Raw genomic sequence first — 18,869 nt, 5'->3', positions numbered from 1 at the left:
AATAAATAGCTATCATTCTGCTAAAATCATCAATAAATAAAATGAAGTATTTAGAACCTCCAATAGAATCGCACTCCATAGGACCACATATGTCTGTATGAATGATATTCAATACCTCTGTACTTCTCTTACCAATATGAGTAAAAGGTAGTCTATTTTGTTTACTTTCACAGCACACAGTACACGTAGACTTTGTAATGTCAACTTTCTCTGTTAAGTTTAACCCATCAACTGTATTTTTCATTTTATTCAAACATTCACTGTTTATATGTCCCAGCCTACGATGCCAGAGCTCACCAGATATGATTGCTGCTGCAGATATATTTTCTTCAAGTTGTAGCTTGTAAACTCCATTTCTTAATAATGCTTTAACCACCAGCGTACCTTTCTGATTATATATTTCACAGGCATTAGTAGTAAATACAACATTATTCCCTTTGTGAATTAATTGACTAACCGAAAGTAAGTTAGTTGTCAATTCCGGTACACAAAACACATCTTTTATATCCACATCAAAACTGCAATCATTAACTGTGGTAGAAATCTTTATATCGCCGGAACACGTGATTGGCACTTTTGTTTTGTCGGCTACTATAATGGTCTGACCTTCCTTTTTATAAGAAATATTTTTCAGCCATTGTTTATTTGGCGTCAAGTGCACACTGGCTCCAGAATCAGCATACCAATCTTGATTGTTGAAGTTTCCGCTTAGAAAGATCGCACTGAACGCATTTGTTTGTTTACGTTCATTTCCTTTGTTATTCGACACTTCAACCGTACATTGTGACTTATAACCTATTTGTTTGCATCGATAACATTTAATTTCTTTCTTAGCTTTTGTTGTCAATGTCATTCCATGTTGACCGCCATGATTGCCGCCATTTCTATTTACCATAGACTTCCTGGTCGTCGATGAATGCTGCCAACCTTTATTACTAATAGCCAAAGCGCCATTCGATTCATCGTTCATTCCATTCGTTCCGTTTCTGGTTTCCATGTCAAGTAACTTACTTTTAATGGCGTCTGTTGTTATCTGAATACCGGAATGTTCGATGGCCATTATCATGGGGGCATATTTTCCAGGTAGTCGTTTAACTGGAATCCTGTATTACACAACTTTTGCCCTGTTTCTATTATTTGTGTCACATATGCAATCATGGAACCACAATTTTGCAATCTAATAGAAATTAAATTTCGTTGTAAGCTAATTCTTCTCGTAAATCCGGAATCATCAACTAAAGCCTTTAGTTTGTCCCATAATTCTTTTGTAGTAGAAACATTTCTAATGTGCACATATAATGAAGAATCAATCGTAAGAATTAGTTTCGCTCTAGTTTTTTCATCATCCTGGGGCAACTCTGTTGCGAACAAAAGGCTCAAGCTTATTAGGCAGCATCTTCAACCAACCCAAAACGATTGTGGAGTCGGTCCAAAAATACACGCGCTTTGGTTGCAACCTTAACGAGACCTTAACCTTCTAATAAATGCGTACTCCTACTAAGGCGCCACAGAGTTCAAGTCTTGGTATAGTTGTCGGCTTAAGTGGTGCAACGCGACCTTAAGCTAATAATAAACGCACTAATACCTCACCTACCTTGTCATTAACACTGCGGACATACAGACACGCACGCATAAGCTATCAATAATGACGCAACGTGGAATTTTGATTGTATTAATTTGCGGTAATTTACTAACTATATCTTTTTTTTTTTTTTTTTTTTTTTTTTTTTTTTTTTTTTTTTTTTTTTTTTTTTTTTTTTTTTTTTTTTTTTTTTTTTTTTTTTTTTTTTTTTTTTTTTTTTTTTTTGAGGTATATTTGCAATCAGTTCTTTACTTTTAGCAAATGTGTGCCATGTTGCTGGCTTTTAAAGGCGTGACTCCAATGAGCCATCTACCTAATGCAATTCTTTTATTACTATTTATGTTATATAGATTATTAATTTTATATAGATATTTATATTAATAGAGTATATCATTTCTTTTTAGTCTTTTGGCATAACTTCGCTTTACAAGGGCAGATGCGAGGTCATTGGGATGTCTTTCCAGCCGGTGTCGATATTTACAATTATATTTTATTATTTCATCCGCGACAGTGTCCATCTTGAGGTTCTCATGGATTTCCTTGTTGGTAACAAACCACGGTACTTGGCTGATTGTTCGCAGTATGGAGTTTTGTACTCTCTGGATTATTGTGATATTGGATTTACAAGCACTTCCCCAGAGTTGAATTCCATAGAGCCAAACAGGCTTCAGTACAACATTGTATATAAGAAGCTTGTTGTCAAGGCTCAATTTGCTGTTACGCCCTAGTATCCAATGAAGGTTTTTGTAACGGATATTAAGTTCGCACCTCTTAGTTTCGATGTGATTCCTCCACGTGAGGCGACGATCAAGATGGAGACCCAAGTACCTGACACTGTCTTGATGTGAGAGTGTAGTATTTTCCAATTTTACTGGTGGACAGTTTCCTTTTTTTAGGGTGAAAGTGACCTGAATGGATTTGCTTGCACTTGCTTTTATCCTCCAGCTATCAAGCCATGTTGTGATTTTATCCAGGCATCCCTGTAGAATCTGAGATGCAATAACTGGGTCTTCGTGACTGACTAGTACGGCAGTATCGTCAGCAAATGTTGCCGTTGTGACTCCTTCAGTTTGCGGAAGGTCTGAGGTATATAGTATGTACAGTATCGGTCCCAAAACTGACCCCTGGGGTACACCAGCTTTTATTTGGAAGAAGGATGATTTTGCATCCGCTTCTTTCACTTGAAACATCCTGTCTTCAAGGTAAGACTTGAGTATGGTATAGTACTGATGGGGCAAGTTACTCTTCAGTTTAAACAGAAGACCCTTATGCCAAACCTTGTCAAAGGCCTGCTGAATATCGAGGAATACAGAGGAACAGTACTGTTTTTCCTCGAGGCTTTTTCGGATTTTATCACATACTCTGTGCACTTGTTCAGTGGTGGAGTGCTCTAGCCTGAAACCAAATTGATGGTCGGGTATCACCTTTGCATCGCTAAGAATAGGCAGTATTCTATGCATCAGTAGCTTTTCCAGAACTTTTGAGAGAATGGGGAGCAGACTTATAGGCCGATAAGATGAAACCTCATTAGGATCTTTACCAGTCTTATAGATCATAATGATTTGGGAGAACTTCCAGGCCAAAGGAAAATACTGGACCCGCAGCACAGCATTAAACAGAGATGTTATAAATAAAACAGCTTTTCGTGGTAACCGTTTCAGTATTTCCTTTGTGATAAGGTCATATCCAGGTGCTTTCTTATCTTTAAGATTGGTTATCACTCTCCATACTTCTGGCACTGTAAAGGGACGAGGTGGTGGTGACATTTGGAAGTCTTGCAGAAGCACTTCATCTATATATGGTTCATTTCCAGCGCTTCCTCCTGGATTTGGGGAAAATACCTGATCCAGGTGTTCAGCATAAGCATCCACTTTTTCCTGAGGTGTACGTGCCCATCCCGACACAGTTTTTAGCGGGAATTTCGTACTTTGTGCCTTGCTATAATTTTTAGTGAATTTCCATAGGGAGTATTTGTTTGACGCAGAGGGTGATAATGATTCCAGCTGAAGTTCTAGAGTATCATCGTGCCACCTCTGCAACATTTCTTTCAGGTCTAAAGCAGCTGTGTTGAATAAGGTCTTGTCTGCCTCCAGTCCACTCTGATGCCAAATCCTCCTCAACCTACGTTTATTTAGTAGCGCATGTTTAATAGCCAGTGGGTAATTTGAATGCCTGTTGTCCGGTTTAGGTTCAGGAGTATTGATCCAACAAGCTGTTTGTATAAGTTCTGTTATATAAAGAGTTGCATCTTCGATGTTATCTGGAGTTTTTAGGGGGATGTTTAACTCGATATTGTCCTCCATATAATCCTTGAAAGATTCCCAGTCAGTCTGTCGGCTGGTTAACTTTTCCTTTTCCTCAAGTTCTATAAGGAATGAACTCATTGTTAGGAGAACAGGAGTGTGGTCAGACGAACTATCATAGCATGACTCTGGTTTCAAGTAGTGTTTAGACAGGCCTTTTGTAATGAAGAAATCAAGAAGGTCTGGTTTTCTTTTGGGGTCTGTGGGCCAGTATGTAGGCTCGCCGGCAGATAATACCAATAAGTTATTATTGTCCGTGCTTAATTTAAGTTGTCGTCCTTTAGTCGTGGTAAGTCTGGAGCCCCATTGAACGTGCTTTGTGTTCCAGTCCCCTCCTGCCACAAAACGATTTCCAAGACGTTTGAAGTAGTCTGTCCACATGTCCTCTTTTATGTTGTGTCTCGGGGGACAATATGCTGCAGAGAAGTTAATGTGACCTTTGCCATCTTCCACTGAAATAGTTGCGGCTTGTATATGGGGCGTCTTGTATTTTGAGATTAAATGGTGTTTAACATTATTTTTTACAATGACTGCTGCTCCACCACGCGCTTGATTATCTGCATCAGGATGATTAGTCATATAGCACTCGCAGTCCTTAAATTTTAAGTTTGTATTACTGTTGGCATGTGTTTCAGATACGAGAAGTACATCAATTTTATGTTCCACCATTAGTAATTCAACTTCCAGTTTGTGAGCTGTTAATCCATTAACGTTCCAGGTAGCTACTCTGTAAGTATTCATTTTGTAAGCCGGTCGACGAGCCTGACTATGAGTTCCATTAGGGTACTCATTTGTTGTAGGATTTGCTCAAACTTATCGTTTTGTTTTCTGAGAATTTCTTCGATATTGGGAGTAACGTGGTGCTGTTGTGTGTATTCATATGTACTATCCGTTTGTGTCTTATTTGTTTTACAGATATTTGCGTACGTCTCTGTTGTAGATTTTATTCTTCTGATGGGGTCAATATTTGTGGGTGTTACTTCATCGGTTTTAGGTTTCTCAGTTCTGAACTGCTCTTTTGGCAGTGGTTTCTGATGTCTAAGCCTCTTATTAAGAATTTCTCTGTAAACATCGCAACCCTTATAGTTTGCAGGATGGGGGCCATTACAGAGGGCGCATGTCGCAGGTGTATTTCGGTCCTTTTTAGGGCACTGAGAAGTCTTGTGTGACTGTCCACATTTTACACACCTGTAAGGACGCATACAATAATTCTTTGAATGCCCGTATTGTTGGCAGCGTTGGCATTGCACGACTGTTGTTTTCTTCCTGGGTTCTTCTATCACAACAGCCTGGTGATAAATGTATTTCAATTCCTTTATTGCCTTATTTCTAGGTCCAGGTAAAAGGTTGACAAAGAATGTAGAAGTAGGCTTTTTGTCAGGACCAAATTTGACATTTATTATTTCACCAGACACTACATTACCTGTGTTTTTTTCTATGTCAGACTTTATTTCTTCAAGTGGTGTCGAGTGATGGAGATTTCGTATGACCACTCTGTAGCACCTTTGATCTTTTCGGTTGAATGTGTGTCCTATTAAACCATTCTCTCTAATTGTTGACAATATTTCCTTATAGATGTTAATTTCAGTGCAGTGTATTCTCAGCTGATTTTTATTCACAATCTTGTAAGTGTATTCTTCTCCTTTTGCTACAGCACCAAGCAATTCAGTCAGTTTGTTAATATCGTCAACACCGTATAGGATGATTGGTGGTGGTTTAGACGGCCGTTTCTCTTGTGGTTCTGCACTCTCAACTTGGTCTACGGGTAGTGTATTGAATCTATTGCTTGTATATAGCTTATCAGGAGAAGGTGTTGGAGAAGATTTTTTTCGTTTCTTATTTCGATTGACAGGTACCCTTTGCCATGCTGGCGGTCGAGTTTCAGGCTGTAAAGGTATTGCAGTTTCAAGTGCACTATGGTTGACGGTGAGATCTGTGTCAAGATGATTACCTAGTGAGTGACTTCTAGGTCTTGTAAATAGAGACGGGTGGAACGCCTGTTGCACCATCTTACGTTTTCCAGTAGTATTTTCTTTCACAGGAGCCTGGTCACCTACTCCAGTGGAGACTTCGGTAGCAGATTTCACACTCTCCGGCCCGGGTACCAGAGAGCGCCGGGGGTTAGCCGGATCGCATGACATCACATTATCATTAGCATTCGACATTTCCATAGTTAAAAGGCGGGAGAATACTTGTGACACTTACCCAGGGTGTCAGAGCCACTCTTTTAGAGGGGATTTAATCCCTCATGGTTTGTGGAAACCAGGGTCAGGTTAGTTACCGCCGCCTGTGACTCGGCGTGTCGCTCGTTTAGCACCACCCAGGGGATACGTGTAGGGTGTTCCTAGAAATAGGTGGAGAGTCCTACGGACGCGAGCAACTTTCATCCCCCATACTAACTATATCTGACCAGATTTTACTAACGCTTTACATATGCACAATGTTCATAAGAATAACAATTATTAAATTGACTTAAATATCCAACTGCATATGCAATATCTGGCCTAGTTAAAACTACAAGATACATAAGACTTCCAATTATTTGTTTATATGGAAAACTACTTACACAATGTTCATTCTTGGATACATTTAACTTAATTTCCATTGGAGTCTGAACAGGTTTACATTGTGTCATGTTAAATTTATGCAATAACTGATCAATATAATCTCTAATTATGTACGGTGGCAGCGTAGGATCCAAAAAAAAACGATTTTGATTAAAAATACTTTATTAAAATGAACTTATGGTTACAAAGGTGAGACTTGCTCAAAGTCGGAGACAAGAATGAATTTTATTTCTACGTTTAATTTTAATTTTAATTATAACTGCAGGTGCGGGGATTCAAATAACAATTCTAAGATTTAAGAGAATTATGCAATGTATTAATTGGAAATGAAATTATGGGTAATGTTGTGGGACATGTTCTGGGTGGTCCTAGGTCAGCGATTCCCGGGTTGTGTGGGAACGTAACACTCTCTGACTTAATGTTATTGTTTTCTTACATTTATCAACAGTAACATTGACACCAAGACACTTTTTTATTTCACCTAACTCTTTAAGCTTGAAATGACTAGCAAGAACCTGCTTTAAATACTTAGTCTCATTAGTGTTATTAGAAAAAATAAAAAAATCATCGACAAACAATGCTACAATAGTTTTCGACTGACTTTACATTTTAGTATACATACATGGTTCTATTTTAGATCTAAAATAGCCTATGCTTAACAAACATTCATCTGCCTTCCTGTACCACGCTCTTGAGGACTGTTTGAGCCCATAAATTGCTTCCTTTAATTTAAGTACTTGACCCTTTTCTGTTCTTTCAGTAAAACCTTTAGGTAAATGCATATAAATAGTTATATAGTTATATAGTAAATGCATATAAATAGTAAATGCATATAAATAGTTATATAGAATTGCAAAAGCACCATTAACTTCACTCTCATCATGACTTGCCAAATCCATATCCAGCAATTTCGTTTTGATGGAATATGCTGTTATAGGTATTCCGGAGTGCTCTATTGCCATAATCATAGGGGAGAAACGATTAGGCAATCCCGCCAACAGCAATGATCCTGTCCACTGGTCATTTATTTCAAATCCTGTTCCGCTAAGCTTCTGTGCAGTATCAATAATCTTCGTCACGTATGACGTCATCGAATTGCAATTCTCTCGGCGAATCGAAATTAAATTCCTTAGTAGACTTATTCTACGTGAAAATCCGTTATCATCGAAAAGTTGTTAGAGCTTATTCCACAATTCACTCGAAGTTTTAACATTTTTTACATGTACATACAGAGACGGGTCAATTGTCATTATTAATTTTGCTTTTGTTTTTTCGTCATCTGCAGTTTTTATTTCTTTTCCTCCTCCTCCCTCTGGCTGCACGTAGTGCTTCGTGCCTTCCAAGATTAAGAAATTTTCTGCCGCAAAACACCATTCACTGTAATTATTACGCCCCGTTAGCTTAGGTACATTCACAAGATAGTTCGTCGACATTGTTAGACTTCGATAGGAATATACACTGCTATAATCTGCACAACACAGTTCAATCGTCTTGTAATTATCCTTTAACACTTGCGAACTCTGCAAAATTCTTGTTAAAATTACAAAATCGCGAAAATTATGAGCGCGGGCCCATAACCTATAATAAAACAACGTCTCTTTTCAATGACAGCTAATAAACAGTCGTTTGTTTATTTATTTTTCTTTTTATTTTAGATATCATTACAACAACCTTGTCGCACTTAGACATATGACCTAACTGATCATATTCAAGCATATGTTACAGTCTTTATACATTTTACTAAATTTAGGCTTGCATTTAAATCTACGTTCTAATGAAGTAAAGCAATGTTTGGCACGAGATGAAGGTTCTCCTAGTAATTCAGGAGAATATTTTAAAGGAATCCTCACACAAAATTGCCCGTTTTTTAGACGCACAATATTTTTTACGAAATGTTCTTCGCACTGTTTTACTTCAGAAGAATAATGAGATCTGGTATTAACATTTTCTAATTGCCAAAAACGTGTAAGTAGCTGTTGTATATTATTATTATATTTTTCATTATCATCATCTGAAATAAGTTTAGAAACATGACATTTATTTTTTATATAATTTAAATCGATGATAACACTAGTCGGGCCAGACACAAGCCAGCCAAGCCTAGTCTCATAAAGAATGGGCTGCCCTGTTCCTAAGTTTATCATTTGAGACAATCCTAATCCTAACAAGTCCCAAAAGATATCAGCACCGAGTAACATATCTATAGGTCCAGATGTATTAAAATCAGGATCAGCCAATCATATGTTTTTAGGAATGTCAATTCCTAGCAAATCTACGTGCGTACTCGGAACGTTGTCAGTAATAGAATTTAAAATGAAACAGTTAACATTTGCTCTAAAATTATCATTCATTGACGTTATTGACACGACGCGACGGCTCGTTTATTAATAGTGGACAATGCATTATTAATTCCCGCGATTGTGCTGCTTACAGTACAAGCCGATAAACTTAATTTCTCGTGGAACTCCTCAGTCATGAGACACGACGTTCTGCCACTGTCAAGAAGAGCGCGGGCTGTGTGTAACGTTTGATTCCTACCTACTACTTTTATTAATGCCGTTGAAAGCAAAATATAGCCTTGTTTAACATGTGCAGATAACGGTAAGCTCGGGCGATGCATTAGTACCACTGTTATTGTCGTTAATATTCACGGCGGCCTCAGTAGCTGACGCGGGTTTAGACTTGAAGTGTTCTGTAACATGAACAAGCGTGTGGTGCTTACGACGACATATTTTACATCCTGCCTTTTTACAGTTATTAGCATAATGACCTGAAGAAAAACAGTTAAAACATACTTTATAACTTGGCAAAATTTGCAAGCGAGCATCACTAGGCAATGCTAAAAAGTGAGGACAAACACTTAGTTTATGGTCACCGTTACACCTTTGACATAATTTAGATTTAATAGAAATAGAATTTAATTTAGAATTAATATCAGTTGTTTTATATTTATTATTTCCATCTTGTATAGTCATTGTTTTAACTTTTACATTTTTAGCATTTGTGTGGCTAAAGACAGAAGGATTCGAAAGTTCTAAAGTTTCTATTAAATCAGCTCGTTCTCTGAGAAAATTTAAAAAAGTCGAAAACAATATTTTACAATTTTTATCAAGACGGCCTTTATATTCCTCCCATTCACGGAACGTTTTACTGTCTATCTTTTGTGTAATCACTGATGTTAGAAAACGGAAGCGGTTAACGTTTTTAAAATAAACACATAAAAATACATACCGTCTATATGTTTTCAACGTACTCGGACAGAGGTTCCACGTAATTACAATAAGTGACACGTATCAATACCAACACTACACACTAGATACCTTCCTATCAGGGCTTCCGTCTACATGCAACTGTGTCCGTTTGACACAATTCCACTGCTTTTATATTCTTTTTCACCTAAATCTACCCACTTTTACACGAATATGCTAACACATTAACATATTCGCAATGGGAAATGGCCGAGTCAGAAGTATACAACGCTGCCTTTTGCAACTTTTCTGTAAGATTTTCTTCTCAGGGAATAAAGCTGTTAACTCCCTACGTATATTTTCCCAAGAACGACCTTCTTCGGGATCCCAAGTCTCGAACCATAACAGTGCAGACCCTTTTAAGGCTTTACCTGCCTTAGCGACGGTAGCAATACTACTCCACCCGAATTCCCTGAAGAGTGTTTCGAGGTTGTTGCACCAGGACTCAGCACCAAGGTCGCTCGCAGTTGGGTCGAAAACTGGTAGGACGATGTCGTCATCTCTCCGATGTGTACTAGAAAGAATATCTTTCATCGCCTTAAGTACTTGCCGGCGGAAATACTTGTAACACAGGTATCCATCTTTAATTCTGAAATGAACGTCTTAAACGTTTCGGTGGATAACTGTGAATAATTGGTATGCCACTATCACTGTCTTGTTGGCATGAATGTATTGTATTACTTAATGTTTTATTGTCTGAAAGCAGTGAATTGGACTCAGTAATTACAGGATTTTTCTATTCCCATTTCATTTGGTGTACTGTCTAACGATATTTCCTCCCCACAATGAGCTTGTAATGAATCCGAGCTCGTATGGAATATTTGAATTACATTTAATGCATCTGCTACGTGATTCTCTTTATCTTTCACATGTTCTATACTATATGATGTTTTCAATAATTGAATTCCTTTTCTTCAGGCATTATGGGAGATAAATGTTATCACCTGGAATTGTTTACAATAGAACCTTAAATTAAAGCAATTCTTACCAAATAGAAAAAGGACACAGTAAAACATGTAAGTACAAATTATAAACCTTTGACTAGTATTTTAATGATCTGACTTTGTTAATTAAATTAAAAGTAACAATGTTTATTAATAAATGCTGTTAACCCTTTATAAGGCAGAAGGATTCAGAGGAATAAAATAACTTACGCTTATATTTTTGGCATGTTTTTATTCATATAACAAAAATAAAACACTGAAAGAAAAACATTAATTATTTCGGAAGTTTTGGCAAAATAGGTGGTAAAAATATTCCCATTACCCATCAACAGACTCACATGCAAGCTAAATTTGTGACATTGTGTTCTGTGAAATTGTGCAAAACAAGGCGTTATGCAAAGAGGGACATTACACTTACTGCATTTTATTTTGCTACGCTTATCTTTGACCTTTGTGCTGCACAATTTACAGCTTCGGCAAGTCTCCAACTCTGCCGGCATATGGTCACCTACGTTTACAAACCGCAGTTCTTCAGGTACAGCATTTACAGTTTTTTGATATACCTCTGGGCATGCTATGCGTGATTTCTTGCAGCTGTATGTAGGCAAGCTTGATGTTCTTTTTCTGCTGCTATAGCCACCAATTAAACCTCTGGCAACAGCCACCCGAAATTCTAAGTTGGTAAGCTTTTTTACTCTTGATGTTAGGGAATATAAAATGAAAGAGTTTGTCAAACTTGCGTCCACCAAGAAGTAGAATATCCGCAACCACCAGCGTTTACTTCTCCTTCCGACGGCATACGTCCCCTTCAACCCTAGGACAATGTACAGTCTCCCTGGTGCCATTTTTTTGCGTTCTTTGTATAGATGTTACTTCTACTTTAGGATGAAATGCAGTTGTCAACAATAAAACCTCTTTAGTATTTTGCCAAACAGTAAATGCTACATCTTATTTAGTTCTCCACTTTAACTCACCTGTTTTCAACTTTGGGCTTTTGTTTCTGCCGTTTCTATTTGTGTTATTTTTTATGATGTTAGGTGAAATTTCTCTATTTCATCTCACTGTTCCAGTGGCATAAATATTTTTTTCATACAAGTACTGCATGAGAGAAAAGTCGCAAAAAAATTTATAGAATGTAACATGAGTCTTGAAATCTTCTTGTCCTAATTTTCTTGACAATTTCTTTACGACATTAGCCTGTAAGGATGAGTGTGTGATAATGAATATGTACCGGACGGGCGGAACTCAAGTGAATGAGCCGCCGACGCCCTGCACACTATAGGTTCCAGATCATGAGAACACGGAGTACGCTGAGACCCCAAGACGTTCTTGTCAGACGTTCTGATAAGAACGTTGAAACAGGAGGTTGAAACAGGATAATGAAACACGATCTTGATAACGGTATAACGGTCGGTGACTGTCGGCTTCTTTAACTGTATCTTGTTTCCGATGTTCCTTGTTTCCTTGCTTGTTGCTGTGCTCGCTGTTGGTTGCCGCCCTGTGACTCTGTGCCGCCCGACGCGCGCCTTTTATACGCGAGGCGGTTTGAGCTAATAACGGTAAAAAGAGCCGAGAGTCACCGAGCCGTTTTGTCTTTATTTAACCAAAATTTTCACTATGACTATGACATATTTACATTCATATTTTAATAACTATTTATACGAGAGATCTAGAGTTTACATATATAAAAGGTACACGAAAATGTCTATCAAACGATATATAACACAATATACTATTGAACTATTATCTATTAGAAAATTACAAAAAACACGAAAAGTATGACGAAATTCACACAAGTAATTACGATAAAATATCTCTCATTAATTATTTACACACATTAGGAATATACAAATCTGTTATTTTGTTACAGAAAACTATGACAAACAATAATTAATAATAAAATTTACTATACGGAAGTTACTATTATATAAAAAATCTATTAATGCGGCAAATCATAGTACACTATACAAATACGATATAAAGTCGAAAATTATTATCTAAATCGGAACCCAAATCTATTTATAATTATTATTTAATGTAATTACTTATTTATATAGGAAAAAACATTATTAATTTAGAAAAAACACTAATAATAACATTCAAAACTACGAGAGTGGTAAATTACGTTTGCGACAGACGGAGGATTGAAAAAAAACCGAAATGATTTAAAAATTAACTTTAATTCTATTAAAACTTAATACAAATTAACCCTACGAATGACGATTCCACTTCGATGTGGGAGTATGGAATGGTCAATTCTTACAAAAAATATTATTTATTAAAATTAAAAGAACATTACGCAATTGCTGAAAAGACAATTTATTGTACTAAATACAAACTAACGGAAGTTCGACGTTGGCGCTTTTCATACAGCAATCTTATGTAATTCCTCCCCCCATAGAATGGCAACTATTTTAACACGTTTAGGGAAAATGTTGCCGGAATATTCTCGGGGTTGCTAGGTGTTTGCAGGACCTCGTGCGATGGCTGCTGCTCCTTTTTCACAATCTTATTACGTTTGCATAAGTAACGTCGAGTTGCGACGATGACTCCGAGTACGCCTGCACTCAATAGTACACTGTAGAACGGTATTGTAGTATGGTACAAGGCTTCTTCTTGTACTTCGTCGACTTGTATAGCAGTCTGGATCATCATAACTTGGTCTTGGATATTATGCAGTCCTTGGAGGTCAATGGATTTAAGATGAATGTGAGTTACTTTGTTAGATTGCTTTTCGTCTTGATAGGGTATTTTCATTAGTTTTAGGGGTTGTCCTTTGATTTCATTGTAATCATTTGTTATTGTGAATTGTTCTGATTTCAAACGACATCCATAAGGAATTGTAGCCAGATAACTTCCTTGTAACGACGTGTAGTCCTTCTGATTACAGATTAATTGTACTTTCGTTTGTTGAGGAAACGACAGGGTGTAGTGTTGATCATCGAGCTTCTCCATTGCCGCTTTGGTTAAGGTGACTGAAGTGAATTCGCAAGTTTCTTGTATGACTTGATTGGTGATCAATTCCTGAATGCAATCTGATTTGGTGCGGATCTGATGATCAATTTCCTTCTCACAAAGATACCAGTTTTTTACCTTCGGGCATTCAGCCTCCATGTACACGAATGATAACTCGATTGTTGCCAGGAAAGGGAAAGGTGGGATTAGGGCATGGTTATGTTTATTCGGTACTACTGATAATTTATAAAATTCGTAAGTTTCCTTAGAATAAATTGGAAATTTAAATATAAAAACTATTTGTTTGTTCACAAAATACGACGCTGGTTTAATAATATTGTAATATTCCCTAAGTTCTAAATCTAATACCTGCTCTTCCGAGTAAATTGATTTTAACTTTAAGATCATAGATTCTAATACTTCAATATCTATCATTGAATGATGTGTACTAGAAGCATGTATGAACGCTAGACTATTTTCTATTCTAAGTAATTCTAAAGATAAATCTTCTATATTTTTACTAACTAGTTCTAAAAGTTGGGCAAACTTTGCGTATTTCGCCAAGCTGTCGTCACTTATAGCTTTATCCTGTAATATTAATTCTAAAGTACTATTGATCCTATTCTGGCTATCTACTATCTGACTAATAACGTTTCCATGTTTCAACATCCACTCTTTGCTCAGGCTGATATGACTGTTAAACTCAGATACTAATTTTGCTTGATTACTTTCTAATACTCTAACTGCCTCATTATATTTCAACGCATCATTGTGATCTAAATTACCGGTTAAACTTTTTATCATAGAACCTAACCCGCCTATAAGACCTCTTTTTACTCTACTAGGCTCTAAAGAATGTAATTGTTTTACAATATTGCCAAGCTTGTTAGCAAGGTAATTAATTTGAATTTCATACAAGTTATATGTTATATTACTCATGCGATTTTTACAGTCAAGCAGTTGAATCTCTAATGAGTGGATGTTGGTTTCGATGTCATCCAATTTTACATACTGTATGAATGTATGATGATGAGTAGTTAGTTTCATGGATCCGAGTTTGAAAGGTAATAGTCCTGGTCCGTCATTAAGGCTCTCGAGTTTTATCTCCTGAAGTTGAGTCATTGGGAGAGTTATTATTAGGAGAATCCTGTAACAAATTAGCTGTTTTAGGAACTCGTTTTAATCTTGATTTTGCTATGGGGCCACGTTTTCTAGAAGTATAAATATGAACTGGTAAGTCGGCTAACACGGTGTCATGAGTATATCGTGGAGCAGTCTTTTGTCGACTAGCAAGGGGGTTCTTTATAAAAACTGATTGCTGGGGCGCGTACTCTTTTTCAGGTTCGCGATTTACATTTCTTTTTTCTATCAATCCAGTGCGATTCTCAAGTGAGGATGAGTTAATAATGTCATAGACTTGTTTCATTTTATCCCTATGAACTTGAGTGTATTGTTGCAAAAGTTGTTGCGTTATGTCTATATCCGTACAATCCCTTTTTTTTTTTTTTTTTTTTTAACGTGAGGAAATCCTTTTACGGATACCGGCCCGAGTGGGGACTCGAGCGGGTTATGTGGGACTCGCGGACTTGGCAGATGTAGGCCGTCCGCATACCCACTAAAACCTCACGGTGCTCCTCCTCGACCGCCACTGGCCGCGAGACGCGGGGACTAGAATCGTCCACGAATCGCGGCGGCGGGAGCCTGCTAGGCACGTCGCGGAGTCAAGGGTGTGTGGGCACCCTCGACGGCTGCTCTGAGTAGCGCGCGGGAGCAACCTGCGCGCGCCTACTCGGGCCAGGTTGGTAGGCGGCCAGCTTCCCCAAGCTGACCGCCCTCTGGCACATTAGGGCGGAAGGCGGCGGTCGTGTGCCGCCCTCCGGCGACCCGGTCTCCTACGGCGGATGGCGACTTCGGCAAAAGCCTCCCTCGCCCGTTCCGCCGACTCCTTCTCGAGCACCACTGCCTCGCAGAAGGATGAGACCGCGTCCCACGACGTCTCGCTACCGGCCATGGCCTTGACCACGGCCGGCAGGGAAAGGTCGTCCCCTATGACGTCGCGCAAAGCGCGACGTTGAGACGCCCAGGCTGAGCACACCTCCAACGTGTGCTGGGCCGTCTCATCGAGGCAGTCGTCGCAGTGGTGGCAGCGAGCGTCGGGCTCCCTCCCAGCGATCCGACACAGGTAACCCCCGAAGCAGCCATGCCCCGTGAGCACCTGTGTGGTGCGGAAGGTTAGGACGCCGTGACGCCGCGCTAACCACTGGCGGAATACTGGACGAACCGCCTCGATCGTCAACCGGCCGGCAGATGGTGTCGCCAGCCGGGATTCCCACAACTCAACCGCGGTTTCCCGCTCCTCCTCCGTGCGTGCCTGGCTTGCCGGTTCCCCGGACACTAGGCCCCGACGCCGGCAATAGACCGACGCCAGAGACAGAGCATCCAGATCCCACGGCATGACTCCAGCCAGCACGCACGCCACCTCACCGGAGATGGTCCGGTACCCCCGTATCGCCCGGATGGCCATCACCCTCTGCGCACGTCGCAGCAGGGTGATGTTGTGCCGGTCCAGGGCGTCCGCCCATACGGGAGCACCGTAGAGCGCCATCGATCGGACCACTCCGGTGTACAGCCGACGGCTAGAGGCGCTCGGCCCACCAACATTGGGCAAAAGGCGCGCCAGTGCCGCCGCTGTCTTCAATAGTTTCGGGGCCAAGGATGTAAAGTGGCCCCGAAAACTCCACCGACCATCCAGAACAAGTCCGAGGTACTTCATGCTCCGGGCGACGTCAATCTTGACGCCACCGACGACGATGTGGGCATCTGCCGGTGGGCCCTTTCGAGGAGCATGGAAGTAGATTGCCTCGGACTTGTTGAGGGAGACCTCCAAACCCAGCCGCTTTATGCGGCCGACGACCTCCGCCACTCCAGCCGTCGCGAGGACCGCCGCCTCCCGATAGGTCCTCTGCTGCGCCAAGACCAGCGTGTCATCGGCGTAACAGAGGACCTTTATCCCCCTCAGGGTGCCGCCCCGCAGCACCCAGTCGTACCCGATGTTCCAGAGGATCGGACCCAGCACCGATCCTTGTGGAACATCGGCCGACACAACAAACTCCCTCCAACCTCCTCCAGGAGCCGGAAAGGTCACAGACCTCCCGGACAGGTAAGCCCCGATGACGCGGCGCAGGTATGGAGGCACACGATGGTATAACAGTGCCTCCTTTATGCAGGGCCATGGCAGGGAGTTGAAGGCGTTGGCGATGTCTAAAGACACCGCCAAGACTCCATCGCCTTGGGCCACCGCATCCTGCGCATAGGACTTTACCTCCAGTATGGCATCCACCGTCGATCGCCCCCTACGGAAGCCATACTGGTGGTCCGAGAGGTCCGGACCTGTGCCCTCCAAATGGTGTTGTAGCCTCCTGGCTACAACACGCTCGAAGAGCTTGGCGATCTCGCTCAAGAGCACGATGGGCCTGTAGGCGGAGGCTGAATCCGCCGGGCGACCCTCCTTCTTGATGAGGACTAGCCTGCCTGTCTTCCACCGCTGTGGAATTATGGCTTGAACCAGACAGGCAGTGAATAGTCCTCGCACTCTGGGCCCTAAGGTGTTGAGGGCCAGAGTTAGCGCCCGGCCGGGAATGCCATCCAAGCCCGGGGCGGTGCTCTTGAGCCGAGATCGGCGTACAGCTTCTTCGAGCTCCTCCTCCTCCACCGGTGGTGTGACGCTGTCCTCGTCGTCCTCCTCTACCTCCTCACGCGCTGCAGGGCGGGCCATACTGGGTGGTGCAAAACTGGCCCGCTGCGGGAATAGCGACGACAGAACCCCTCGGAGAATGTCCGGTCGGAGTGTCTGCGTCAGTGGTGGTGCCCAAGCCCGTAACCTACCGAGCACCATTCGGTAAGGTGTGCCGTACGGGTCTTGGTCTATCCCCGCGATCAACCGGTCGTGCGACTCGCCTTTCACACGACCGATCTCCTCCTGCAGCTGCGTTCTCGCCTCGACATAGACGCGGTACAGTCGGTCTTCCTCCTCCTGCACCTTCTGTACCCGCCTGCGATAGTGGCTGTACTGGCGTCTCGCCGCAACGCAGGTGTTACGCAGTTGCGCGATCTCCCACGACCACCAGTACACTTGCCGCCGTTGAGGGCGGCGCCCGGAAGGGGGCTTTGACGCGTCACAGATACGCGTCAGCGCCCCCTGCGCCCAGGATGCGGCGTCTTCTGCAGACGCCAAGCTCTGGGGCAGCCAGGATTCCACTATCGCGGCCTCCTCCAACAACTCCCTGTCGAGACGACTCAGTTGCCACCGCGGTCCGTACCCTCGCGAGTTTGGACTGGGGGCTGGTTGCACCGCAGGATGTGTGGAGATCTCGTACAAGATGTAAAGGTGATCCGAGAGAGTCTCCACATCATCCAGCACTCGCCAGCCCCGAACACGACACGCTAGGGCCGGGCTCGCGAACGAAACGTCCACGACGGATCCGCCCAGCCTTCGCACACACGTGTTCTTGGTCCCTCGGTTGAGCACAGACAAACCGGTGGCAACAACCCACTCCGACAGCGTCACACCACGCACATCCGTCGTTGCGGAGCCCCACACGCTGGACTTCGCGTTGAAATCGCCCGCGACCACCACTTCCGCCGGACGAAATCGCTCTACCATTTCCCCCAATCGTATAAGGAACTCTTCGAACTCCGCAAGAATTCGATTGGGGGAAAAGTAGACCCCAACGACAACTAGGTCGCCGACAAGTGCTGCGACGCATCCCGCACCCCTCTCTACTCGTGAGAAGGGCGGAGAGCCCGCTGCGACCTGGGTGATAATAGTCACCACCCCGGTGTTGTCGGCTACCCAGTTGTCTCTGTCAGGAACGCTGTAGGGCTCCGAAACAACCGCCACCTGGATAGACCACTGCGCCAGGCTTTGGACCAATAAGTCCTGGGCCCTGGCACAGTGATTTATATTCGCCTGCAGCACACGGAGAGCCATTATTGGTCTTCCATGTGCTGCGCCTCCTCTCGCCCAACTGGGGCGTCTGGCTTGCCCGCTGGTGGCCCATTTCCTCCCTTCCTGCCACTCCTCCTCTTCCTCGAGGAGCTGGCTTTCGCACATATGGCGCTACCCACTGTGTGGTCTGCGGGGTGTTCTGCCGCCACGCAAACCGGGCAGTGAGGTGCCGCCGAGCACTGATTTTGTTTGTGCCCAGCTTGTCCGCACCTGAAACACTGCGGAGAACCACGCGGAGAACCACGTCGAATTATTAGCCAGC

The 18,869-nt window shown here is 42.0% G+C and overlaps 1 protein-coding gene and 1 long non-coding RNA gene across 2 annotated transcripts in view; both read left to right on the top strand.

The window, feature by feature from the left end:
• The window catches only part of LOC146539297 (membrane-bound alkaline phosphatase-like), a 101,509-nt gene that overhangs the window by 22,831 nt on the left and 59,809 nt on the right, over nucleotides 1–18,869 (top strand). The gene's annotated exons all lie outside the window — the stretch shown is intronic.
• The window catches only part of LOC146539299 (uncharacterized), a 52,550-nt gene that overhangs the window by 12,586 nt on the left and 21,095 nt on the right, over nucleotides 1–18,869 (top strand). The window contains exon 2 of the long non-coding RNA XR_014877998.1: nucleotides 10,619–10,716. This is a non-coding gene — a long non-coding RNA (uncharacterized LOC146539299). The remainder of the gene's footprint in view (nucleotides 1–10,618; nucleotides 10,717–18,869) is intronic.

The sequence above is a fragment of the Heliconius melpomene genome, chromosome 5, assembly GCF_056956725.1.
Source record: "Heliconius melpomene rosina isolate 202511_hmr_F chromosome 5, ASM5695672v1, whole genome shotgun sequence".
NCBI lineage: Eukaryota > Metazoa > Arthropoda > Insecta > Lepidoptera > Nymphalidae > Heliconius > Heliconius melpomene.
This window is presented reverse-complemented; position numbering and strand designations above follow the sequence as displayed.